Here is an 11,496-nt window from a genome sequence, read left to right as displayed (position 1 = left end):
ATATTTTGTTCATTTCCATCTGCTAACCAGTCATGTATTGACGTACATATATCTTCAATATGGATATAAAAAAACTACCATAACATCCGCATTATATACGGCAAACTCATTCAATTATCTTTATGATCTTAAGGAAACATTTACTACATGTCCTTATAAAGAGAACATAAAAATTAATACGATGATCACGTCAATGCATTTATTAAATTGTAGTTGCATCACTTTCCTTTATTTACTACCATGAAAAATATTTCCAAACATTTATCAAACGTCACTTTGATAAATGAAGTAATGTAAGAGCTGAAAATAAATTTTCTACATTTGGTCCGTAACATCTCCGAACTATAAATAAAGTTTACACGCGAAACTACAAATAAATTAAAAAACTGACGGCGCATGTGTGAATGTACCAAGTATGCACCTCACTTGTCGTGAATTATTTCGCATGAAGCTCGCACCGTCAACGACCCCTTTTATTCGAGATAACTGTACAGATTTTTTGACAGACACTCGAGACGCTGTGTACTTTTCTTGTTGAGAATCCTTGTGTGACCTGAAAATGTTTTGTTTTAAGAGTTTTGAGCATCTCGCGTTGCTATTATTTTCTTATTATAAAACTCGAATTTGTGTTTTATTGATTAAATTATTGTTCATTCCATTCTCATGCATATTACTTTAAAAAAGGAAAGACGTAAGTTTTTTCTTCAATTAATCATACAAGAAAGAAATCTTTAAGTTTGGAATAAGAAATTAATCTGTAACCATCTCGTAAGGACTTTATATTATTTAGCCTTCCTTTATATTTATATATTTTATTAGGCTTGATTTAATCAAACATGTTAGCCTTTTTGTTGTCGAAGGTGGTTTCAATGAGCTGTCGCAATATATATATTTTTTAGTTCATATAAATTATAAAACGATTACAAAAGTAATACAACACATACTTCCTATTTATTGGCATAATATATTACGAATAGTTACAATATAGATAAAGTATTCTGTAAAAAGTATCTAAAATGTGCTACAAAATCCAAATTACGTCGTGACGTGATTGAAAAATCTATAAGTCTTCAGAAGAAATATGATCTGCTTCGATGTTATATATCTAAAGCATTTAGTGAGCATATTTGTGAAAATTGTACTTGTTGATCGTAACTTTATTTTTTATTATTCTATCATGAACATACAGTATATTATACGCAAAACAAAAGAATAAGTGTTATAAGATATAATTGTGAATAAGTATCTATTAAATTTATAATCATAGGTTACAATAAATAACTTTATGCAGAACAAATCACATTCTTTGCGCACATTATGCACGATTATTATTTATTAAAAAAGGCGCTATGGCGCCATGGTATATCCTTGATTGAGCTATGTATAATTACAAGATTAACAAGTTGACTGAATGCGAAAAAATCATAAATATGCAGTTGATTTGTCGAGGAACTTATATTGCCAGGGTTTGTTATATTACAACAACAAAGAAGCAATATATTACAGCAATTCTTGTAAATTTTGTAGATACTCTTACTTTTCCGGATATCATTTATCACGGCTGTATAGTGCTAAAGGTAGTTACTTACCACAATACACTTTATATTTGTTTTGCTCGGAAGACTATGGAAAATATTTTGGATGCATTAGTTTACTCATTTACGTTAATTTAAAAAATACGTGTATAAGACATTTATTTGATGCCAGAACTTATACACCTATGTCACTTTAAAGGTAGCCATAACAAAATGATTTTAACAATAATTAATTGAACAGCGAAATTGTTTCTTGAAGAGCCCTCGATGTGGAGTGCTAAGTTCGTAAAGTGTCGTCTTAACGGGACAGTATTGTTGTGCGATATTTATCAGTCTCCGGAGACAGTCACCTTTAAAGCATGCGGCCTTCCGGAGTTCAACGTACGCATTCTACACTTGACCTTACCAATATGATTGTAAAATCAAACAAAGATAATTAGGCTTTGAGGTTAGAATAATATGACGCATAATCTTCGATCCACATGCTTATATGAGAAAGATGTCGATGTGTGAAAAGCTGACAGTTCCACGTTTATCTAAAACCATAAATAACAACTTATATTTCTATAAAGCTGACGTTAACATATTCTGCTTCTAAATGCATCGATTCTCTATGACAGGCACAAATTGGACTCATTATAAACATACGCAAGATAAATATCTATACTTCTCTATTTAGCCTTTATAGGGAAATGTTTGTAAATGCAATATCTAATAACTATAAAACAATTTATTCCTATTACCTAACTTCTTTAACAATTTACGAGTTGTAAACGTATTTTATGACTACTATAAATTATATGTGTAAGAATTTTATAAGCAATCTTAATGGCAATTTAACTTTTAATTTGTTAGCATTTGGAGAGATGATTTATAACTGCGTTTATTAACTAGTTTAATTTACGTTTTTGTGGCCATTGTCTCCTTAAAGCAATATTTGACACTTTATTAATAATTCTTTATTGGAAAGGTCGAGCTGTTATTAGCAATGCATTTTATTCATCATACAATAAATTTAAAATGGTTGACGATTGATATATAAATTACTATTGATTTATATACTAATTAAAAATATATAGGAGAATTGTGAAAGTCCGCTCACTTGACCTCTCCGGCTAATGTTGATAAAAGTCAAGGATACAATTGCTTGTTTTACGCCGAGTAGCGATCACTAAAAAACTTCAGCCATGACCCTAAATAATACAAATTCATATTTCTTTAATCCATATAAACTTCATGTGTTTGTAACCAAACTCATTCGGATCTGTTATATTTTTTTGTTGTGTTTATTCTTCAGATTTGAGAAATGGTCGCAAAGTATTTCTCTTACCGCTTTAGGATGATAGGGTGTACTAGCAGAATAACAGTATTTTGCAATAACAATAATAGGTATGTATATTATATGCTAGTATAGTATAGTTATATATGTGGTAGTCGAGCACGCTTCGGCACGAATTGGGCCAGCTCGCACCGGGGAAGTACCACACCCCCACAGAAGACCGGCGTGAAATAGCATTCTGCTGTGTTTCGTTCGGTGAGTGGGGGAGCCGGAGGCCCATATCCTTTTCCTTCCCCTTCCCAGTCCTTTCCTTTATTCCTCTCGCAAATCCATTCTTAATCCCTTCCCAATTTAAAGTCGGTAATCCATTTGTAGAGGCGTAAGGTCTGTAATCGATTTTACGTCTCTACAAATGTTCATGGGCGGTGGTAGCGCTTACCATCAGGCGTCCTACCAGCTCCATTGCCGACTGTGACATAAAAAAAAAAGAAAAATAGTATATATAATAGCCATGCTAGTATACATACGAGGCCATGGGTCCCCCAAAAAATACCTTTTAAAATAAACATGTGCGGGCCGACTCGTTTACCGTGTGTAAGGCCATATTATTAGACACAGAATGTAGCATGAGTACAATTGTATTATGGAGGAAACTATGCATTCACAACGTTTTCTCTACACGAGTAATTATTAAAATTGTAGGCTCAATTGCCATAATTATAAAACTGTGTTACACTTATAATAATAATACAATAGGCACAAATTACCAAGTGTAAAAAGATCAATTGCTAACCTTACGTAATTTGCATTTGGTTTTATTGAGCAAAACAAAGCCTATAATTTTACTTATAACGCCAATCTCTTGTATATATTAACTAGTTATGAAACACACACTTATTCACCAGTATTACCACCTCGCCACTGTAATCAGAGATCATTAAAGTTAAATGTTACGTCTAGGCGTCCATATTAATCGTTTAGTAACAACATTGCCCATACATAGCACTCCATACTTCAAAATAGACATATACATTTCCTACAAATCTCTTTCATACCTAGTAAGGGTTTTTGATGCATGCATTTAGAGACTACCGCATACTAAGCGTTCCTACCACGTACATATTTATGTGTTTTAGGAGTAACTATTGAGATAAATTAGATTTAGTTATGCGAATGGGAGTATTATTTAATTATTGCAAAAATATTCTTTCCAAATCTATAAAATGCTTCATTTTAAGGATTGTATATACATTTTAAACAATGCATTGCCTTCTTTATTCAAATTAAATATATAAATATGTATCAAAATACAAATTATAACTTGTAACATCACCATTAACGTACATTTATATAGTCTTCAAATAAACAAATGCGTCAATCATTTTAACCACAGGAATAGATGAAGTCATAGTGTCATGTTGAACTCTCAATGACATCAACCACAACCCATATTTAATTCAATCAGCTTTTAAAGGAAGTCTTCTCAGATAGTAAATCCCAGAAATATTACGTTGTAAACAACTTGAATGCGTATTTATTTTGAGGATATTATATAGACAGAGCCGGATTATTGTGCGTTAATGCGTGATATTGTGTTTTGTGGTCTTGTCTAGACTTGGAATTAGAGACCCCTCATATTATAAATGTAATTTTCTTTCATTTGTCCCTCAAGAACGCTGGAACTAATAAACGGATTTTAATGAAATTCGGTATACAGACAAGGTATGATCTGACTTGGATGATAGGATACTTTTTCCTGATTAAATGCTTCCTTGGGATATAACAGGAATTTTGACATCCAGGCGGAGCCGGGACGAGGGTCTACTTATTAAATATTTAACGAATATATTTTAGCAAGGTATTAATTTATGATTTATTTCCTTGCATTTATCATGACAGGTCAATCCAATTGTAGAGACGGTACCTACTTATAGCAAACTATCATGTCAAATAAAGAATAATAAAAAATTATTTAAATATACATAGATAATAAATAATTATAATGCATATTACTTTGATCAAAATTTCTTGTAAATTAACAAAGTACGTGACATGAATACATAATTATATTGCTCGACGTGCATAATACTACGGAAAACATCAATTGGTTTCTTGGAAAGATCGCAGTTCGAACATGTGCTAATATCATCCAATTTAGAATGATCATTAAATTCCAAATAGCAAGACTGTATTTTGTAAGTACGTAATTGCGTTCGATTATCCATATTTCGTTCTAATTGAATAAATATTATGATATCTTGGGTATTCTTGTGAATTCTAATTAATACGTGAGTTCAAAACTTCTTTGAAATGATACGCACTAAACCACCAACGATACACTTTCATTACAAACAATATAACTATTAATATTATGAATATGTTATAAACCGTACTTTAAGGATTTTAAGGAGCTGCTTACGTGAAGACATTTTTTTTTTGGTTACTTAATTTAATTTTTCACTTAAGATACATAATTTACTAGCTGCGCCCTGCGGTTTCTCCCGCGTAAGCCCGTATCCCGTAGGAATAAAAAATAGTTTCCTATATGTTATTCCAGTTGTCCAGCTGTCTACGTACCAAATTTCAATGCAATCGGTTCAGTAGTTTTTGCGTGAAAGAGCAACAAACACACACACATCCTTACAAACTTTCGCATTTATAATATTAGTAGGATCTGTTAGTATCGGTGCATGTGTTGGCTACACAAAAAAGCGTATGTCTCAAATTGATATGCATCAATACATCACAAATATTTGTGTATCTAAATCGTTGCTTATTCACTATGTGTCTTTATTACAAGGTTTGGCCTGCTTAAAAGAAATCGCTTACAAGCGATATATCCACCCATTGTACATATTTAGCAGAAGTTCTGGAACATGTAACAACCACTTCGTTTATATACATGTACAATTAATAGTGTTGATTCATTGGTTTATTATTAACTCCCAAAATCCATGCAATACGATTAAATAACAGTAATTACATTTGTTGCGACATAACTGAAACATGGATAATGTCAGTTAATCGCTAGATAACAAGGCGAATGAGATAGTACCTATAGCGACTAATCTCACGAGTACCTGCGCCAGACGCCCACGCTGTGGACAATTTGTGATCGTTTCCCGTTTACCCGACACTGTGTGGGAGGAATCCAGTTCTAAACATACAATTACTACCGCCTGATACATATTTCAAGCTACGTAATAACCGGCCGATAGCTTCGATATTACGATATTCCTATCTTTCGCTGTCAGAATTTCTACGCTGGCTATGGAAATATTGTCCGGTGTAAATACGATAGTGATTGTAAATAAACGCAAAAATATCATGTTATATACATTATCGTAATATTTTCATTTAATGATCCAAGACTGACTGAAGCGGAAAATGTATCATGAAAAAAAATTTTTTTTGAATTAATCGTATATTTTAGTTAGAGATTTCTAAGTAAGATTATAAGATCGAGTTCGAGATATATAAGTAATCAGGTTTTTAAACTTCAATTCGTCTCATAAATTATAAGTATCCGAGTCTTAATTGTCTCATTTAATAGATGTGGACTAAGTCTCAAATAAGAGGAATGAAAATAAATAGTATAAGCACGACGTTCCTTAAAAGTACTCAACTTTTTTTTTGCCAGCTCCGTGAAAGTAGAATGTGCTACACATGACCCCATTTTTTGTTGAGACACTCGAAATGAGTTTGAAAAAAGTGCCATAGCTTTTTGCTCGGGTACATAAATCAATGTAAACTTATGTAGGTAAGTGTCTATGTAGTTTAACTGTCAACACTTTAGATTAAACAATTCATATGATGTGTGTGTGTGTTAACCTACACGTAAAAAATACTGAACCGATTACATTGAAATTTGGTTCGTAGATAGCTGGACAACTGGAATGACATATAGACAAATTTTTATCCCGATAGGTATTCCTACGGGGTATCGACTTACGCGGGTAAAACCGCGGGGCGCAGCTAGATTCCATAATTTATAATTAGCCTATGAGTATCAATTAATTTTATAAGCTGACTAATGTACTTTATCAAACAAAGGTTTAACTCGATGTTTAAACGCATGTTTATACACTCCATACCTGTTTCAATCTCTACACTCAATAATGGACTTAATTTTCTTTTGATCAAAACACACTTTCCTTATTTGGTCCCAAACGATATTTCGTACGCGCAAAAACAAACATTTACATATTTATCACGAACTGACTCATCTTTCAATATCGTCTTTATGGCAATTCATCAAACGTGCCTTCATTTAAATCAAATACGACAGCTGCAAATTATGAATAGCAGTTATTAAATATAATATTTATTGCGTTTATTATTCCACATCATATTTTACGCGTATTATTAGATGTATCCATTAAATACAAAATCGAATTTCCTTCGATATTTAAATATAATTGTTCCGGGTTGAATGTCTTTTCATTAAATAATAGTCTCGCTCTGCGAGGAGGAAATTAAAGTAAATTTATAGTCATTTTCAATCTTGTTTTTCTCGTTATTTTACTGTATAAAAACTATATCCCACATACCTATGCAGGGACCATACACGTTTATCTTGAGAGATTCATTTATTTTGAGGCACGGCATTTACAATTTTATCGGAGTAACGACAAAAGAAGAAAATTAAATAGGTGCCTTTTTTTTTCTTGCGCATGAATATTGCTTCAAATATATTACGAATTGTCATAATATAATATATTATGTATTATTCAGCTTTAGAAATAACCACCCAAGTATTGCACCGCCCATGTTGGGTACATGAAGTATATTATTAAATCCTTATCTTTATATTAAACAAGGTTGCGCTTTATCTCCCAAAAGATAGTGTCACTCAATTTCAGAATAATTACGTAGTTTCGGCCTTAAACTTTCTCTGGATATAATATTTTAACAAAATTACAACGTGTTAAGTATTTACGAGGTGCAACGATACTCAATTGCAATAATATTTAAGGCATTAATTGGTTATTTCCTTACAAAGTTTTGGTTATTAACTAATTAATTAAATTAATATTTACACTGAGGCAATGTAAATAAAATATGAGACATTAAATGCAGTGCATAATAAAAACATCGTTAAACCCATGTCTGAGGAAGATGTCCATGAACAACAAGGATATCTAAGGGATCTATTAGTGCAGTGCAAGTACCCACGTAGACAGTGCGTACGATAGATCGTCACCAACATTTTATATACCGTCAATAAAAGATAAGCATTTCCAGGCACCGCTCCGTCAGCCCTAGTTAAATATGAACGTGGTCATTTATGCAGTCTGACTGATACGAACTCAGATAAAAGGTCAAGACCCCGCAGGATGTCTTTATACAATAAGCACGTTTGTTGTGTTACGGATTCCTTCCCCAAGTGATCAGGATGTGTGAGGTGTCGTCTATAAACATTGATTTTTATTGCCATAATGTGCAGTCGTAAAACTATATTTAATATCCTTTTATAGAGCCAATTGACGTGTATAACCAGCTTTTACTTATGGCCTCGGTCGACAGAACCGCTTGCAGTACGAGTGTGTATAAAATAGTATAAGTATTTCGATACGTCTAGGTCTCAGATAAATATAACTAAATTGGGACGTTTGAAAAAATTCTATTAGATTACTTAATATCCTTTCTCAGAAAATTATACATATAGCAGATGTAATTTTAGTGTCATTTCAAATCGGATTTTTTACAATTAAATGTAGACAATTTAACGAAGGGGAATAAAATAGCAGATAATAGAAGTTTCATTCTACTCATAAAAGTGAGGTTCTTCAAGCTTTTCACCCATTTTTCCCTATATTCTGAAGAGACCTTATAATAAAAACACTTAATAAATATTCTATAATTACTTTAATCTATTATGCGATGTAACATATCAATAGGTATGCGATGCAATTACTTCTAAAAAAAAGACATCGCGTAATTGGCTGCGAAAAAATCAATGTCCCGGCACCGAACACTCGACCATCCAAGCAATGTTCAATCAAATTAAATCTTTGCTCGCGCTCTCGGTGAGACATCAATTAAATTCTTGATGCCTACATTGTCGAAAATAGCCATCTAAATTTGCGAGGTCTACCATTTGATAAATATTTGTTATTCTCTTCTATTCTATATTATCAGGAACTTTTTCAATCTTGTAGTATATGAATTATTTTTCATGCTTATATACTCAAATGATAATGAAGATGATGTGGACAGCAAGATTTACCCGTGTTACGTTTTTTCATAAGAACCTTCCTTGTGCTTTAACAGAATTGTAAAAGAAATTGCCGAATTGGTTGAGATGTTCTCGAGTTTTACGCTTAACAACACGTTTGGCGATAAATTTTATTTTAATTTATATAGATGAGTAATTTCACAAACTCACCGCATCCGAAAAACAATTTGAGGATATAATGAAGCTCCTATCTATTCATATTCAATTTCAAATGTTATTTCCCTAAGATAAAACCGGTCAGTCTCGTCATTGCTATTGGAAAAAGTTAGAAGGCCCCCTAACAAACGTCAATGATCATTGTGACCGCGAAATATTCTGACTCACTTTTTGCGTCATGAGATCCTATATGAGTCACACAAATAACATAGCCGCATACTTAACGTTTTCTTTTCTCCATAGGTGTTACCTGATTCACGCCTTTCGGCACAGCATCGATACATTGGGCTGAGTTCAATGAAACCCATTCCAACACTGCCTGTGATCAACGCCGTATGATGGGAAAATTGCGAGCGTCCGGTGTCAACGCTGCAAATACTATGTATGTATTATATAAGCGCGTTTGTGCCTCTGTGATATTTAAGACGATTAAGTAATTCATATGACTCATTCATTATCATGTTTGATTTGTAATCTCGTATAGTAAATATGGTTGACGCATCGTATTGTTTGACCTTACTTACACTCGCCTAGAAAAATTATTGTATTTAATGTGAGTAGGTACCATGTAACGTTTTATGAAAGCATTAAGTAGTGAGCTCATTAGTTACTCATGGTCTAATAACTGGACACGTGTCACCAAATGGTAAAAATACTCTCCGGATATAATATGACAGTGCGATCTCAAAGAGTTGTCGAGTTATTTGGTTATGAGTAAGTATTTATACTTCGTAGATTTAAAACGTATAAATAATGTTAATTAGCGATATAGCTAATTGAAAAGTTGATCTGGTGCTTAATTTTAGTTTCATATAGTAAGTAATATATGTCCAGCTATATAACTTTCGATGTTTTTGATTTCTACGTCTTTGTTACAATAAATAGTTTTTACTGATATACCTAGTAATATATCATGTTAAGTTTTTTTATTGAATTGCTAATCTTGGTCAGATTTTTAATATGTACTAGCAAACCCGGCGAACTCCGTTTCGCCAATTTTCTTTGCTATAAACCTCACGGAGCCCGAGACCTTTCCAACGAATGCAAAACCGTGGAAATAGCTTCGTGCGTTCTGAAGTTATAGCGTCAGGAAGGAAAACCCGACTTATTTTTATATAGTAGATTAAGAATTGAGTGGCGTTTAAGTCGTTACATTTGTTCCATACATCAGATAAAGATCTTTTCGCGTGCTATGCTATGAATCAATAAGAGAAAGTTGAAAGTGGGGTGCTATAGAGAATTTTACAAAGGCTTTTATTGGGAACGATGCGTGTGGGATGGCGCGAACCACGCAACAAGCGCAACGGAACTCGTATTCAAATGACTAATGATCTTACCGCGAACTCTGACACACGAAATATAGAAAATTAGCATCCAATCTTAGACGTTAATTTACGTACAATAAGTCCATAATAATAAGCCGGTAGAGTAAACTTATTGAGTATAATATTATGTTGCAATATGTTCGGAAATTACGTTGAAGCTAAACCAGAGAACAAGAATGACAATTAATTAAGTTTTTATTTAATATCGAGTAGAAGTAATATAAACCTACTTGTATTTGGCCAAAGTTCTAACATCGATTTATTATTATAAACCATTGGCAACAAGAATGAGAGTTGATGAATGATTTATAAAAAACACTGTTTCGCTCAATTATAAAACATGCATTTGTCTTTTAATTTTATGCAAAGATTTCTGTAACGGAAAACTTGTTCTATGATTGTGTGAGCTATTGTTGTTGTGTATATTTTTATTTTAGTTAGAACAATCGATTATAATTTGTAACATTCTGTAGATATAAAATTAGGCTATGATGACTGCATTGTACTTGATAACGTATTACTGTAAATAATGTTAACCTTAATTTAAGTTGCTAACGTAATGATAATTTAAATATTTTGTTGTATACTCTAGCTATCATCTAGTGTTAAATTAATATACAGCTAGTATTTGGTTAAAATTAACATCACATATTATATTACGTCATACGTTTCATCAAACGAGATCTGTCCTAAAGACTGTCCATTTATATTTGCACATTATGTATTTATCGAATCTCTTAATAATTAGATTTAAGATTTATTACTGAAATGATTGAAATTGAGTGAATTTTTTATACATTTTGTAATTCTTGAAACGTATGATAAACTAGTCAATAAAAATTAAAGAAATGTACAATCTGTTTCATTTTAATTCGTTACCTAGGCACCTATTTCTTAAAACACTTGAAATTTACTACAACCACAAATTAATCATTTTCTATATAACTACACACAATACAAACA

The 11,496-nt window shown here is 32.2% G+C and overlaps 1 protein-coding gene across 1 annotated transcript in view; it reads left to right on the top strand.

The window, feature by feature from the left end:
- The window catches only part of LOC119828394 (integrin beta-6-like), a 33,870-nt gene extending 24,354 nt beyond the window's left edge, over positions 1–9,516 (top strand). The window contains exon 7 of the mRNA XM_038350528.1: positions 9,452–9,516. The gene's annotated coding sequence lies outside the window, so the exon portion shown is untranslated. The remainder of the gene's footprint in view (positions 1–9,451) is intronic.
- Positions 9,517–11,496: the final 1,980 nt, after the last annotated feature.

Source organism: Zerene cesonia, chromosome 1 (genome assembly GCF_012273895.1).
Source record: "Zerene cesonia ecotype Mississippi chromosome 1, Zerene_cesonia_1.1, whole genome shotgun sequence".
NCBI lineage: Eukaryota > Metazoa > Arthropoda > Insecta > Lepidoptera > Pieridae > Zerene > Zerene cesonia.
This window is presented reverse-complemented; position numbering and strand designations above follow the sequence as displayed.